The sequence below is a fragment of the Podarcis cretensis genome (genome assembly GCF_951804945.1).
Source record: "Podarcis cretensis genome assembly, chromosome: 9".
Classification (NCBI taxonomy): domain Eukaryota; kingdom Metazoa; phylum Chordata; class Lepidosauria; order Squamata; family Lacertidae; genus Podarcis; species Podarcis cretensis.
The window spans coordinates 15,635,542-15,652,553 of record NC_137178.1 but is presented as its reverse complement, the minus strand read 5'-3'; the positions used below and the strand labels follow the sequence as shown (position 1 = coordinate 15,652,553).

Genomic DNA, 17,012 nt, shown 5'->3' with positions numbered 1-17,012 from the left:
GGTGGGGGGGGGGACAGAAAAATGAGTGGTCAAGGAGGGTCCATTGTGGGGTGGGGGGCATGGAGTGATAAATGCCCCTACAGTGGACGCTCGGGTTGAGAATGTGAGCTATGTGGGAGGCACGTACGCAACCCGCAGTGCTGCGTCTGTTCACGTGCAGGTCACGATTCGATGCTTCCGCGCATGCGCAAAGTGCAATTTAGTGTTTCTGTGCATGCGCGAGCACTGAAACCTGGAAGTAACCTGTTATGGTACTTCCGGGTTCGGCGCAGTGCACAACCCTCAAACACACAACCTGAAGCGCCTGTAACCCAAGGTATGACTGTATTTTAATCTGAGGAATGTTAGAGGGCATGAAATGGGTTCTCCCTTTCAGGGCTCTTGAAGGTCAAATCCAGCCCTTTGAACCAGGCCTAGACCCAAATGGGCAGCCTGGGCAGCTGAGGTAGAATGGGTGTAATACAGTCTGAATACTTCCTACCTACCCACCGCCTGCCTACATCGAGGCAGCTGCAGTCTGCATTTAGCCCGCGCCTCTGAACCATGGCGCTATGTTCCACACCGCATTCAAACTATCAATGGGAATTTTAACTGGAGAGCAATCACATGACGTAAGCATCATGCCCTGGGAATATGTGCTATTCCTCGCAACTGAAGTGCTGCCTTGAGCAAATTCGCTGAGGGATCTTGTGCAACAAATGCATGACAGTTGCACAATGATTGTATTATAACTTAATTGCCTGGGAAGCCTCACATTCAAGGTTCTTGTCACCTCTGAATAATATGCCTTGCTACGTAACCACGAAGCCGGAAAAAGCTGCTTGGAGCCGGCAGCAATTTTTGTGCACGGCTGATGGCGGGAGTTGTGGCAAATCCTTTTGGGTTTGCTTTCATTTCACAGGCTTTGCCACTGCAACCCCCCTGAGCTTTGCATCTCATTTCCCAGACTCCCCCTTGAGTGGGCTGTGTGTTAACGAGCAAAGTTCCATGGAAGACAATGGAATGGTGAGGATTAAGGGATCATCGTGAAGGTCTCCCCACATAAATAATAAAAAAGCAAACAAAATTTCCTGGTATACAGTTGCAAATGATTTCAGGTGCTGCAGAACCATGGCTAAAATTAGAACCGTTAGAATTTCTAGGAGTAGTAGGGTTTCGTCTAATAAAATGTGCTCCTGGTCCGATTGCTGGCCGGTGCTGTAGTAAAATGGGTGCCTTGGAACAGTGCTTGTTAAGTTGTGGGTGAACATATCAGATAACACAGCGATTCTTCAAATGGCTCTTGTTTATTCACAGGCCAGAACAGAACTGAACTGAAGGGTTCAGCCAGCCTGCTTATATAGAGCTCCAGTACAAAGCAACAGTAACAACTTTCTGTAACTATCCAATCACTGAACGTCACTTTCAATTCCTTATTTGCATATGTGGACCTGAGTGAAAACTATCTACAGTATCCCCCTGCTGGCCCAGGCAGTGGCGTAGCGTGGGTTGTCAGCACCCGGGGCAAGGCAAGTAATTTGCGCCCCCTAACCTGTGGATTTGCGCCCCCTAACCCGTGGATTTGTGCCCCCTAACCCTAAAACCCAGATGTTGCGCTCGGTGCAGCTGGCCCCCCCTGCACCCCCCACGCTACGCCACTGGGCCCAGGGTGAGAACTTCAGTACATAACAGTGCTGATTTAGCTGCACCTTTTCTTCTATAACATCACCTACGACTTTGCCCACACCCTGGCCTTGGGCGCCATTTTAGTGCTGGATGGGCAGCAGTGCTGCATTTGAACGAGAGCTAATCTCGCCTCCCATCCACAATGGCCACTCTCCATTTTAATTTACCCAGAATGCACTGCCCTGGCCTATAACCGTGAAATATTCTACAGATCAATGGAATCCATCCATTTCACTGTTCCATTACTATCCATGGCCAGCAGAGGGGGAACTCATCGTGTGCGCATGACATCACATGTGTGATGTCATGAGCATCGGGAGGAGAGTTGTAAGGTCTTACTAGCCTGCTGTCAGCATGGGGAGGCATAAGGCCTGTCACTGCCATGGGGAGGCCTGATAAGGCCCAGTCTCTCAAGATTGGAGGGGCTGAGCCCCATCCTCACATACTAAGGGGGCCAGCTATCTGCCTCTGGGATGCTCCTAAGCAGGGTTGGAAGTCCACAGCTCAAGTCTTGAGATCTGGATACCTTTATCAGGGGAGAGCAGACTTTGGGCTTGTTGGCCTGTTTAATCACCAGAAACCCATGAGCGACCAACTGCAAAATACATATCATTAGAATTAAAGAGTGGGATGTCTTTAAACTTAACAGAACCATTAATGCACCCTTAGTCCTTTGGCACAAAAATCCACTCATGGTTAGCTTTGTTCATTTAAGCATCCTAATTTAGGTACGTTTCCGAGCACAATTCAAAGTGTTAGTGCTGACCTTTAAAGCCCTAAACGGCCTTAGTCCTGTATACCTGAAGGAGCATCTCCACCCCCATCGTTCTGCCCGGACACTGAGGTCCAGCTCTGAGGGCGTTCTGGAGGTTCCCTCGCTGTGAGAAGCCAAGTTACAGGGAACCAGGCAGAGGGCCTTCTTGGTAGTGGCACCCGCCCTGTGGAACGCCCTCCCACCAGATGTCAAAGAGAAAAATAACTACCAAACTTTTAGAGGACTTCTAAAGGCAGCCCTGTTTAGGGAAGCTTTTAATGTTTAATAGATTATTGTATTTTAGTGTTTCATTGGAAGCCGCCCAGAGTGGCTGGGGTATTATTAATAATAATAATAATAATAATAATAATAAAGATGTTTTGTTGTTGGTACTGATGCTAAACCCTGGCAGCCAGAAATGCTTGCTGATCTTGTACAAATCACCTAGATATCTACCAGCAGACTCATATCTAACCTTTTGCTCACATCTTGCTAGAGAAACCACATGTACTACTTTGGAGGGGACCGTCTTATCTTTGAAGCTGTCCTCTTCTTTGAAGGGCTGTCTGGCCCAAGTTCAGTTTAAAATTTAAAGACTGAGAAGGCACGCAGGTCACCTGGTCACAGTGTTCGGGAAAGATGTATGTCTATTTAAACAGTAGCAATTATTTCTAAATTTGCATCCATCCATATGCATGAGCATATGCACATTTCATGCAAATCGTCATCTTCATTTATTCTCTTTTTGGTAAGTGGCCACTTTGCTTCCTGACCCAAAGGACATAGACTGCTCATACAGATTTTTCCACGCAGTATGATCTACTGGAAAGGTCCTAGTCTATTTGCTTGTTCCAAATGCATATACACACCTTTCCTCCCTTGCAGAAAGAACTTAACACAGCTTACAGTAAGGAAACGTCGTACCACGTTATACAAACAACCACCAATCATATAAAAAAATCAGCAGCCATGGCAGAACAGAAGGGACATTAAAGAGTCAAGAACTCAACTCGTAAGAACCACAGTTCAAAAAAACAGTGATGAAAACATCCTATGTGATGTGCAGTGGTGGCTGGTGACTAGAATAGATGCTTGTCTGCTTGCTGAAATGTTCTTAAGTAAGGGGGATGCCCTCAAATGTTTCTTGCACATGACAAATCATGGTAGCGCTGAAGGCCTGCAAAACTCCAGGCAATGATCTCCCCCATTGTCTTCCTGTGTGTTGGTTGAGCTTCAACTATAGTTTAAGAGGAGAGCTAAAACCACACTCCAGTTGTAGGGAGTGTGAATCATTGGGGCACTGGTGTGACCGAGACATAATTTTCTGCTTTGGACAACTCACCTTATTCAAGCCTTAATGCTGTGCCGATGTGGGAATTTATGTTTCTCTTGAGTTCAGGTGAATTTTGCATAGAGACATCACCAGAGCATTGGTTCATGCCAGAATCAATATAAACATATGGTTCTGTGCTAATCTGACATGGGAAAGAAAATATGCCACTGTTTTTTTCCAAAGTGCCCATCATTCCTGCTGACACAAGTAAACAGGTGTGATGCAGAACTAATAAGTTTGAGAGATTCTTTTCCGTACATCTGCTCGGAAAGCAACTGTCGTCTGTTGTAAGGGATTCAGTTCCAGGCAGGATGCTACAATAACAATGTGATTAAAATATTTATCTCTTCTGGCACACACGAAATTCACAAGAAGGAAAAGTTGGGGGGAAAGTCAAAAGATAGTACTGGCTGTGAGCCAGCCAGGTGCTGGATCAAAAATTAATTTCCTTTTACATCACCCGAATGACCCGGGTCCCAGGTGATGTTATTTCTGTCTGCTTTCCAGCTGCAGGCAGATTCTCCATGGCATGTATTGCAGGACTAGGTTTGGAGAGACTGAAGTTCAAATCACTACTCAACTATGAACCTTTTCCCATCTGGCCTGGGAGGGCAGGGCCCTGACTGACTCCAGCTACAAAAGGTGAGGCTGCTGAATAGACGGTTGGAATATTTTTGGGGGGGTTGTTGGGAGGTGAGATTCTTGCGATTATTGATATTAATTTTTTGTATATTTATTTTAGATCATATTAAGATTTATGTGGAAATTGTTTCAATTTGTGTACTTTTTGATGTTTTATTTGTTGTTTATAACTACTTTTTATGGAAATATGTATTTTTTATGTTGTAATCTGCCTTCAGCATGGTTTTAACAATGGAAAGGCAGGACACAAATAAAATGATGTTAGGTATAAACCCCTGAGGGTGACCTTGGGTTAATATCTCTCAACCTAACCTACCTTACGGACGCGGGGGTGGTGCTGTAGTCTAAACCACTGAGCCTTGGGCTTGCTGATCTGAAGGTCAGAGGTTTGAATCCCCACAACGGGGTGAGCTCCCATTGCTCGGTCCCAGCTCCTGCCAACCTAGCAGTTCGAAAGCACGTCAAAGTGCAAGTAGATAAGTATGTACCGCTCCGGTGGGAAAGTAAACGGCATTTCTGTGCACTGCTCTGGTTTTGCCAGAAGCGGCTTAGTCATGCTGGCCACATGACCCGGAAAAACTGTTTGCAGACAAACCTCAGTTCACTCGGCCAGTAAAGCGAGATGAGCACTGCAACTCCTGAGTCGTTTGCGACTGGGCTTAACTGTTAGGGGTCATTTACCTTTACCTTTTTAACCTACCTTACAGGGTTGTTGATTGGATAAAATGCCAGTAAGCACACTGTTCAAAGCTGGAGTTAACTCTTTATTAGCAGAAACATTATCTCCACAGACTTGATTGTCAGGCCTAATGAGCAGAGCAGCTCATTCCCGATGGTCTTGCCCCATGAAAATCAGTTGCCAAGACTAATTGTCTCCAACTCTTCATAGCCATCTAAGTCCCCTCCCCTCCAGGGCTTTTTCCAAGCAATCAGAGACTGCCTCTACATGCAGCCAACCACTCCTCTGCCCTTTTCATGCCTCTTCTGGTTCTAGGAGACGAACAGTGGTTTGGTGGTTCCCCGGCTGGTTCCTCCCACCATTCCTCTCTGTGTCCAACTAGTCCATGACAGTCAGCCACAATAGCTCAAACAATTATTTTGAATCTTAATCCCAAGTGAGGAAATTCTGCTCTCAGTAAGATATGGTCCTGCTCTTAATAATAATAATAATAATAATAATAATAATAATAATAATTTATTATTTGTACCCCGCCCATCTGGCTGGGTTTCCCCAGCCACTCTGGGCAGCTTCCATAGAAACAAAAAATACACTAAAATCACACATTAAAAACTTCCCTGAACAGGGCTGCCTTAAGATGTCTTCTGAATGTCAGGTAATTGTTGATCACTTTGACATCTGAAGGGAGGGCATTCCACAGGGCGGGTGCCACTACTGAGAAGGCCCTCTGCCTGGTTCCCTGTAGCTTTGCTTCTCACAATGAGGGAACTGCCAGAAGGCCCTCGGCGCTGGACCTCAGTGTACGGGCAGAACGATGCGGGTGGAGACGCTCTTATTCCCAAAGATTTGCAGAACAACTCAAATAAGATGTGATCAATATTCATTCAAAAATTTGCTTGATGCTGCTTGCTTAGGATTGTATCCTGTTAGTGGATTATATGGGGGGGGTGTAGGCTTCGTTTCTGACTCCCTCTATTTTTATTTCATGTGGTTATCTGACTAGATAAATTTCCTGTCTACTCCATTACCCTTTAATTACATGTATGAACAAACTCTGAACTGAAAATGGAAATGAATGAGTACTTCAGCACCAGACGTCCCAGCCTTCCATTTACTATCCATATTTCCATTTCTTTATTTCTTTAGTTTGCACGGTATGCCTCAGATTAGTTCCTCCGCTTCTGTTAATATGTTTGGAAAAGCTATGGGCTCTGGCCACCAATGCTGCTGCCCCTTCGAATAAAAATAAAAAGGTATGGCTTATAATTTCTGATTTATTAGCCAGCTTGTAAATCTTAAGGCATGTAGTTTATGAGCTTATAAAGAAAACGTGATGCTGTCATACAACCCTCTGTATGATGAGGTTTTGCCTTTTGTTTAATGGTCAGGCTAGATGTGATGCGGCAGCCATGATTATTTATTCACACACACAATAAATACGTCAGCCTTTCAAGGCCTCTTTCTGCCGGCTGGTTCATCTCAGTATGGCACTGCAAGAAGCAAAGTGTAACCAACTGTTAGATATGCATGTATTGCAGAGTTGATAAGGCTGAGCTGGTCTGTGGGAAGCACAATTCCTTTATCACAAAAGGCAGCTAGCAGGACGATGCAATTTTCTGTTAGCTCAGTTGTTTGGAAGACAAATACTGTAATTACTTTTGGGACCCTTTGCTACCACCGAAAGAACTTAGGTTCCGTTGTCTCCCAGCTATTTTTGTGGGCTAGCAAATACAGTGGTACCTCGGGTTACAGACACTTCAGGTTACAGACGCTTCAGGTTACAGACTCCGCTAACCCAGAAATAGTACCTCGGGCTAAGAACTTTGCTTCAGGATGAGAACATGTAGCACCCTGCTTGTGGTTAACGCTTAGCTGGAATGAAATATTCAACGCAGCAATAGAGAAATTAAAATAATAATTTATTTGTCAGACAAATAAATATGAGGCACAGTGGTATATGGTTACCAAGCTCTGGCCTGGCCTCTTGCCATTCTGGCCAGCACTTATATTTCCTTAATCTAGCCCCCTTGCTCCTCCTGTGGCTGCCTCTGTCCAATCAGCCTGGTTGAAATTCCTATTGGTTGTTTGCTAGAACCAATCACAAAAGATACACCCATTTCCTTCTTGTCCTTTTATGGGAATCAAAAAGCTATATATTCTTCTATCTATAAATGACAAATAAGTAGTAATATATCTTACATGTGTCTCAACAAGGAACCTTAATTACCAGCTCACCTCGCCCTATTGCCCTCCAAAACAGATGGTTAATCTTAAATTTTTATCTTAAACAGATGTCAAGGATCATCATTGAAAGATCTCCTTCCTTTGGAGGTCTCTAAACAAAAGCTTGACAAATGCTCTAATGATGTTTCCTGCTTAGCAAGGGGGGCTGGGCTGGTGGCTGATGGCCCCTGTGATCTCTTCCAACTATATGAAATAAGAATCTAGCATAAGGATTTAACATTTCTTAGCTTCTAATTCCTTTGCATAATTACATTTAAGCCAATATATTTAATACATAACATAAATAACCTTTTAAAAGGAAAAGAAATCTTAAAAGGATCTCAGTTTAAGAAAGAAACAACTTTAGAAAAAGACTTCCCAAAATACTCTCTTCCTTTCTGCCAGCTAGATGCTTTTCCATTGCTCTTGACCTTTGAACCTTAGGAAAATATGGCTCAAGTTTAATGGGTGGCACATGGTTTTATTTTACTATTTACCCACTCTTAATTATGTTTATCTCTGCCTTTTTATCTTCTGTAATATGTAGGGTCAGTGTAACCTTGGCTGTCAGCCTGTAATTCCCTTTTTACGACTTTGAGAATTGTTTTCTGCTATAAATCAGGGGGCCCCCTTGTCTAGGAGGAAAAACATTTTGCCAAGGTTCTTAGGCAGCTGCTCTTCTGCCTGGCATGAAACATTTGAAAATCTTTAAGCTCATTTTAAGATACAGGCCCTGATCAAAATATAAGCTTGATAAAAATGCAGGCTTATGATTAGATGCCTCAAACAGAAATCACGTGGTGGCAGAGGGAGGCCCCATTAGCTAAAGTGGTACCTTAGGTTAAGAACAGTTTCAGGTTAAGAATGGACCTCCAGAACAAATTAAGTTCTTAACCCGAGGTACCACTGTACAATCCATTCTGCTGGATAACTGCGCCGGCAGTTAACCCCACTGGCAAATGGTAGGGCAACTAGGGTAACTACCGTACTTCCCCCTGTTCATTCATGAGTGTTCAAAATAAGAATCTTGGGGCAATCAAAACAACTAGAGAATCTTCAGCAAGAGGCTTATTTTGCAGATAGAACCTTTTGTTTCCAATGATGGCCACCAACTAAAACAGGATTAGGCAAATTCTGAAAGGATAAGTCTATCGTATGTCACTTTCAGTATTACAGCTGGTACTATTTATAATACATTCCTGCAAATAACTTCAAAGATTTTTTCCCTGACCGTATCCATTTTTGCTGACCTATGTCCACATCAATGTCAATCCATTCTGGCATGCCAGGGCAGTTGAAAACTCTCTCCAAAGCAACCCCCACAAAGTTGATTTTGAGCATTTGCAGCTGGGCTGTGACTGTGCCAGCAAGTCTGTTCAGGGAACAGTTGCTGCTTCCTATCTATTAAGTAAAGAGGGAAATGGGATGTCTTCAAGACTGTCCTTCAAGAGTCAGAAAACTCATGTTCCAAGGCCAGTGGTATCAATACTTCTGTGTTTGGGAAGTTGGCAGAGGACTGTGCCAGCATCGTAACATCAAGTCTTCATAAGGGAGCAGTTTCCAGAGGAAAAGCTGTGAGTTTCTCATCAGCAGGTGGTTGGTCTTACCTGTGGTGCCCCACCTGCAGCCCAAAGAAGGTTCAGGAGAGGGTTGCTACCACAGATATCATGTGAATGTGTATTTTAATGAACTGAATAGAGTAAAAGATTACAAGTCATGGAGGTCTGTATGAATTTAAAAGCACTCAGTTTATTTTTGGGTTGCTATTTTCTTAACATTGCCTTACAGATTATAAATGCTGCATTGATTTGTTAATCATATAATACGACTTTTGCTTTAACTGTGATGTTTAGCTTATTTTTTAGTTGTTGCTTTTTAAACAGCGTTCTATACATCTATTTATTGTGTGTAAGCTGTTTTGGGATTCATTTGAATGAAAAACAGTACAGTGGTACCTCAGGTTACAGACACTTTAGATTACAGACTCCGCTAATCCAGAAATAGTACCTCAGGTTAAGAATTTTGCTTCAGGATGAGAACAGAAATTGCGCAGCGTCAGCAGGAGGCCCCATTAGCTAAAGTGGTACCTCAGGTTAAGAACAGTTTCAGGTTAAGAACGAACCTCCCGAACGAATTAAGTTCTTAACCTGAGGTACCACTGTACAGAAATGCAATAAATCAAATCAATTGGACTCCAACTCCCATTTTCCCCTGCCCCAGACCATGTGGCCAATGCTCAGTGATGCTGGGAATTGTAGTCCAACAGCATCTAGAGTGCTGCACAGTCTCCATCCTTGGTATGGACCATTTGACCCCTTACACTCCACCTTGGTTACCGAGATCCTCTGAAGGTGCATTTCTTGAGCTTCCCCATGGCCCTGAGGTTCAGCCAGCCATTACTAGGCACCAAGCCTTTTGTGTGGAAGCCCCTGCCCTGTGGAACTCTCTGCCAGTAGAGGCTTCGCAGGACCCATGCCTGCCTCTTTTTTTATGTCACCTAAAAATGGTGTTGAGAGGGACGCGGGTGGCGCTGTGGGTTAAACCGCAGAGCCTAGGACTTGCCGATTGGAAAATCAGTAGTTCGAATCCCCACAACAGGGTGAGCTCCCGTTGCTCGGTCCCTGCTCCTGCCACCCTAGTAGTTCGAAAGCACATCAAAGTGCAAGTAGATAAATAGGTACCGCTCCGGTGCGAAGGTAAACGGCGATTCCGTGCGCTGCTCTGGTTCACCAGAAGCGGCTTAGTCATGCTGGCCACATGACCCGGAAGCTGTACGCCGGCTCCACGCCGTCTCCCTCGGCCAATAAATCGAGATGAGCGCCACAACCCCAGAGTCAGTCACAACTGGACCTAATGTTCAGGGGTCCCTTTACCTTTACCTAAAAATGGTGTTATTTAGACAGGACTTGGAAATGTGAATCTTCTTTTAATCAGACAGTACTTGCGGATTCCCCCACTCTGGTATTCTTAGTGTTGCTGTAATTTGTAAGTGCTGCTTACAAATTTAGGAAGGAAGGAAAGAAGGACTCTTTTGTAGCCTACAAAGGATTTTCCCTCCTGGCGGTAATTCTTACTCGCCACAGGCAACTGGCTAGGTGGTTAATTCAGGCTTGTGATATCCAGAGTGCATTGTAAGGGCTTTTTAAGAAACGTTGTCACATGGCAGGAGGTAAGTCTCCTGCCAGGCACCAGTGAATGTAGATTTGAACTGCATCACTCACCATCGCTGACAACCAAGCCTTGCCCTCAAGCTGCCCATACATCTTGTTCTAGCTGCAAGCATGGAAAGTAGGGAGAAAAACAGTTCTATAAGAGTCCTATAACTTTCCATTGAGCTGGCAGCTCCCTCTCGCCCCCTCTGTATTTACATAGGCCAGATAGCCGGTGATTATAACTCTGTATCTTGTCCCATCAATTTCAAACATTTTGAAAATTGAAAGCGGACGGGAAGATGGAATAGATGTAGATATATATATTTCAGGGCACTATTTCATCTGCGTTTGAAACCAGCGGCCGACTTGTCTTCTGCCATTTCCCGGGCAACTTATCAACTCGCTTAGTACTGTTTTCCTTGCAGTTGCTAGAGATTGATGGGAGCGAAAAGGGGAAAGGAAATGTTAGCCCTTAATTGCGGCTTGAAAACAGCATTCATTCTGAGAAGCTTTGCAAAGGTTTTCTCTTTCCATTTCCAAGGAGTTTCAGGTCAATACGCAAAGACTGAGCACTCATGGCAAAGTCTGCAGTCCCACGCCCCAAGGCTCAGTATATGATATCTTTTGAAATCAGGCCAAAAGCAACATAAAATCCATCTGGGGGCCACAGACTGCCCACCGCCTGGCATATAGGATTGCAGCCTTAATGGTTTTTGCCTGTGCAATCATTGTAGGGATGGTGGTACTGGAGATCTCTAACAGAGAGCTTTGCAGATCAAACTACATTTCTCAGGATTCGTTGGAGGACACAATGGTAGCTAAATTGGTAAAAAGCTTATATAAAAGTTTAGATATGCCTAGAGTGGGGCTAAAATGTCTTCTTTCCTCCACTCTTCTCATGTGAACAAAGTGTGTGTGTGGGTTTTTTTTTGGGGGGGGGGGGACAAACCTATTGTTTTTGTTAGGTACATGGAAGAGCCATTCTAGTGGCAGTTGCTACATAGCTGGGTTTCCCAAACTTGGGTCTCCAGTTGTTTTTGGACTACAACTCCTGTAAGGATATCAGGGGGGTTACTCGAGAGCAATCAGGCAAATGCCTCCCTGGTTGGCTGTAAAGCCTCGTTATTGGTGCCCAAAACCCTTCACCATGCAGAGTGCCACTATTCTGTGGCTCGCTCATTCACTGGCAGAATCTGTGAGTGGGCGGTCCTTAAACCTTCCCCAGCAGAGTAGTTTCTTGACGCCCAATCTGCGCCTCCCCTCTCGGCACAGAAGCCTACTGCGCAAGGAGGGCGTGGGTAACGGAGGACCTCTCTTCTCCCCGCTTTGCCCAGGCAAGGTGTCCTGGCACCGCCTCGCCTCCTCCGAGCCCTGAAGCTCCTCTCCACTGGAGGCATGGTTACCTCCACTGAGGAGGTGCTGCTTTCCATGATCTTTGGGGGCTCTCTGTAATCCATCTGGCTTTTCCCCTCTCACCCCTGAGCCAATGGCAGTTCCCTGACAACTCCCATCATCCCTAGCTAGCAGGACCAGTGGTCAAGGATGATGGGAGTTGCAGTCCAAAAACAGCCGGGGACCCGAATTTGGGAAACTCCGCTATAGTGCGCTGCCTCATGTTGAATCAGACCATTGCTACGTCTAGCCAGAGGCATACCTAGGGTCCCTTGTGCCCTTAGCAGGGAACTGTATCAGCACCTCCCTGGGGAAAAAAACAACAACATTTCTCTCTCGTTTGATTTCGTCTTGGCAGCAGTGGTGCATCACCACAGAATATACGTCTTACATTCCACAGCCTCCAGCATTCTGCCTTGCTATGTCTCCTACCATTCAGCTCCCAGATCATGTCTAAACTCGGGAATTTACATAGATAACCCGAGACAGATTTCTGGGGTGATTTTTGCACCCCTGGACAGAGGCTGGTTTCCCAACCCCTAGATAAACCTCTGCATCTAGGTCAGTATTGTTATTATTCTGTATTAAATTTGTATACCACCCAATGCCCGTCTCAGGGCGGTTCACAGGATAAACTCACAATATAATAATGCAAAACACATAATTACATAGTGTAGCATTGCCTTCACTGACCGGTAGTGGTGCTCCACAGCTTCAGACAGGGTTTTCTCCCAGTCCTACATGGAGATGCCAGGGATTGAACCTGTGACCTTCTTGATCCAAAGCAGATGCTCAACTGCTGAGCCACCTAGCCTCTAAGGAATCATTCACATACAAAGCAAACCCCCTGCACTTCAGCCAAACATCACGTGCCCTTTTGCATCCATGGGTAGCCCTGCTCCATTCTCTACCAGGTTTGTGGGAATGTTCAGGGATGCAGCAGAGGATATATTGTTTGATTACAGCCTTTCCAACTTGTGTAAACAAGTTCTACAATTTAGCAGAGTAACATTCCCCTTTTAAAACTCACAGCGGATGCGTTTGCTCAGGCTCGCTAAAGCCTCTATGATAACTGTTCTGGTATTTCCCCCTTATTCCCTCATAAAAGATAAGACACGACACAGTCTTCTATAAAAGTATAAAGAGTTTACTCACTCACATTCTGTTCACAATTGGATCCCAGAAGGCAGACTTATCTCAGAAAAGTAATATACACCTGGAAACTATCTCATAAGGAGACAGTCCCTTTGAGAGAGCATCTTTGGCTAAGCAGATGTTGCTTCTTTGACGAAAGTAGTCACAGAGAGAGAGATGGCTGTCCTGCCCTGTGCTTTTGTCATTACCTGCACAGGTGAGGCCACGCCCACCTCTAGTCACATACAGAGGAAGTCTGTCCCAGCCCAGAAGGAAACAGGAAGTTTACCTGCTGGCTGGCAAACATTCCTCCCCATGTGTAAACATGTTCACTCTAGGAATGTTGTACTTGACTGCTTTTGTGTTTCACATCCCACAAGGTTTATATCAACTGATCATCACTCCCACTAACAGCGAATTCAGGTGTGAGTGCCGGATTGGAGCCAAATTTAGCTCACTGAGAAGCAATAAGTAGGCATTAGCTCATTTGAAGGTCTCTCACAGTTTGTGAAATATTTTTATTTTTTTAAATAAATAAATAAATAAATGGGACACACTTTATATAAAAAAAAGCCCAATGAGGACTGAAGATGAGCCACAGAAAGTTGCGGTTCAGTTGGAAAAGAAAAAAATTGGAAAACCAGGATGAGATGGAATGGAGTATCCTAGTTGCATCTTTGGCTGCCTGGAACCCTAAACTAGAGGAGCTCTTGGGAACAGCTGATACACTTGTTACATTATTCAGTTCTGCTTTCACCTGCTGCTCTCGATGGGGCAACCATTGACTCCTCCTGAAAACAAAGAAAACGGTAGCCATCTCAGCGATACAGCGTCCAGATTGAAGTATGAGCCATTTGCTTTGGGGGCCATGGTAGTTAATACAATAACTCCTAGTTCGTTTTAAAACATTTGCAAGCCCTGTTCTAACTTTTAATAGCAGTATAGGAAAAGGAATTTCAGCAGCTGCTTCCTGCTTATCGTGCATCCACAGGCTGTGAAATTCAGGGGACAGAATTGCAGTTGTGCTTGCTCTTTAAAAACAAAACCAAACACGTATGGGCTGCATTTTTTTTGCACCTTGCTGAGGCTCATCTTAGAGCGTGGGGATAAAAACAACCAGGATGCAAGGCATAAAAGGACAGGTGCTGCTTTTGTCTTGCAGAGATGTTGCTCTGAAATGCTTTCTCTCCAGATATCCAGGATGTATTTGGTGCAAGTCTGATGCGCTTTGCCTGCCTCTTAAATCTGTCGAGCCGAAACCTGGAAGTGGACAAGGCCTGGAAAACACAGTGGAGAGAAAAGAGGCTTGTTGGGAACCTGAGGGTCCCTGGAGATGGTAAGCCAGCCTGGTCGCCTCCATCCCTTTTAGATTCAGTGCAAGGCTTGAGCAGGTTTCTCTGGTCTGCCTGATGCTCGAGCGCCAATGCCGGGCGAGAGAGGTCATTGCTGCACGCAGCCAGGCCCCCTTTCCTGCTTCCCTTCCGCGCACACTCAGCTTGACATTACAGATGCTGCTGCTGCTGCTGCTGCTGATAAACCATCACAGAAGCTTATTCAGCTTTGCTTTTTTTCAGGCTGCTCTGCCTGCTTTTCTCTCTCCCTCCCTCCTGATTTCACCAGGAGATACAATAGCTAGAGCTGCAGATTAGACTCCCTCTCTCTCCTCCCCACCCCTCGCCCCCCACCCCTCCTCCCGAGACCTCACTGCGCTTTGACGTCACGAGCGCTCCTTTCCCGTTGCCATGGCAGCCCCATTCCCCAAGCCCTCCGCCTGTCTCCTCTGGTAGGTTCCACAATGGTACAGCCAGCATCACGATGCACAATGGTCTCCAGACAGTAAAAGAGGGTGATTCAGCAAGGCGCCGTCCCTCTCGTTTCTTCCTCCTCCTTTCCTCCCCGCGCGTCCCTCCCGGCTTCTCCTCGCTTTGTGCGCCTCCGCCGCTTTGATCCCGGGCATTCCGATTGTTTCGTGCGCCCCCCACCCTCTCCCACGCAACTCCCACCTTGGTCCAGGTCTCCTGGCTGCCACCTGCCCATCAACCTCTCCAGATCTCCCTCCCTCCGACCACCATCACCACCCACCCTCCTTCCTCGTTTGGCTACCCCACCACCACCACCTACCTACCCACCGATCTTCTCCTGCGCTTTGGGAATGTGGTTTCCAATGACCACCTAAGGTCGCGCGGCGCTAGGGGGAAGAGGTTGCTGCGTTCAAGAGGCTAGTCCGCAGCACGGAACGGTAAGTGATGGGCGCCGGGCTTCTGGGGATGCTGTGTGAAGCTGGGGGGGGGGGGAGGTCCGCGCGTTGGGGTGGGCTTAAAACACACACACACACACACACACACACACACACACACAACAAACAACACGCCGACCTGTCTTTGTGAGGAGGTGGGGTGATGAATATTGATTCGCTGTTTAAAAATAATAAAGGGGAGGGGGAGAAGTGTATGGGGGGGGAGGGGAGAGGGAGGGGGAGAGGCAGAGGCAGGTTCATGAAGTAAACTGCTCACCGAGGGAAGGAGGCAGGAGCGGCGGCGCTGGAGCAGCATCCTTCGCCTTGTGTTTGGGTTAGTATTGGCAGGGTTTAGGTAATGGGTAAGGCGCAAAGCAGGCGGGGAGGCTGTTTTTAGCAAGCTGGGGGGATGTAAACATTGCCATCCCCGTACCATCTGCAAAATAGCGGTGGCTTGTATTCCTGTTGAAAGACTCCATGCCCATACATTAGATCCAGTTGCATGGGGGCTGGTGTGTGTGTGTGTGTGTGTCACAGAGCTTATGCGTGGGGTTTTATTTAACGGTTCTTCAAAAAGGCACCCCTCCCTAATTCCCAAAGCTCTCACCGCCATCCCCCGTCACAGATGGATGTGGAAAGGAATGAGAAGTAGATGTCTCTTGGAAACTATGTTGATGGGATACGTATGTGGGGTGATGGTGGAGGGACCAAGGTGGGAGTGGAAAATTCCAAGCTTCTTCCCCCCCCCCCCTTAAGGGAGAGAGAGGAGTGACCCCCCCCCAGGAAGTCATTGCTTAAGCGAAACACCACTGTCTTGCATAACACCCCCCCATTCGCACGAAGTGGGGAAGATGGTGCGTGTTTACAGACGGTACCATTTAAAATAGATCGGCTCTGTGTTGCGAAGGGGACACCCTACAAATTCTTGCAAAGACTGCAGTGAAATCAATGGAGCTTTACAGAAATAGCTTCTGACAGCCCCGGCTATTACAATAGGATGGAATCTTTGGGTACCGTTTTCCCCTCCACCTTCTGCAATGCGGGCCCTATTAAAAGATGTGTATAGTTTGCATGTCTTTTGGAGGTCAAAAACATGCAGATCCATCTTTCTGGGGGGTTCTGTTTTTTTGTGTTTCTGCTTTTGTGTGTGTGCGTGTCCTCAGCCTTCACTGACTATAGGCTTGTTTACATGGGCGCCTTTTGCTGCATAGCCCTCACAGTTTCTTCAATGCAGTTTTTGCATCCGCTCAGCCGGCGACTTTTTCCTGGAGTCTTACGAAAGGCAGATCAAACCTGTAATATGCAGAGCCAGGTCTCTCTCTTTTCCACCAGTTTTTAAAGGGGGAGGCAAATGAAGGTGACCAGAGGGAAACAGGGGGTGAGACAGAGCGGTGTTATGTTGGCAGATATTTTCACTGTTTTGACTGTGTCGGCTGCTTCTGGGTGCTGCTCGCCTCATGCAAGGCCAGTAAAGATGGGGGTGTGTTGAGGAGACTGCCCTGGGAACGGAGATAGGCAGTGATTGTGTGTTGAGCTCTGCCACATGCAAACAGGCTCGGTTCGAACAACATGAGGGCAGAAAAGCAAAGGATCTTTGGGAAAGGGGCATTGGGAGGAAAAAAACGGTTACTGGCAGTGTGCTTGAATTTGGCAGCTTCCCTGGTGTTTAATTTCTCTCTCCGCCCGTCCCTCATCCCCAATGTAGCATCCATAAGGCTGCTGGGTCCAAAATTCAAAACAAAGGAATGCTAGGGAGAACCAATGATGTGAAACAGGGGCTGCCCCCTTAGGGTAAGATATGC

The 17,012-nt window shown here is 46.2% G+C and overlaps 1 protein-coding gene and 1 long non-coding RNA gene across 7 annotated transcripts in view; one reads left to right on the top strand and one right to left on the bottom strand.

The window, feature by feature from the left end:
• The window catches only part of LOC307224466, a 114,246-nt gene that overhangs the window by 23,369 nt on the left and 73,865 nt on the right, over positions 1–17,012 (bottom strand). The window lies entirely within an intron of this gene.
• MAPK10 (mitogen-activated protein kinase 10) overlaps positions 14,735–17,012 on the top strand; it is a 244,323-nt gene continuing 242,045 nt past the window's right edge. For 3 of the 6 annotated variants that reach the window (XM_079990973.1, XM_079990969.1, XM_079990976.1), the window contains exon 1: positions 15,451–15,544. The gene's annotated coding sequence lies outside the window, so the exon portion shown is untranslated. Of the gene's footprint in view, positions 15,214–15,450; positions 15,545–17,012 lie in introns of those variants that run through there. The other 3 variants (XM_079990971.1, XM_079990970.1, XM_079990972.1) reach the window with 2 other exon arrangements.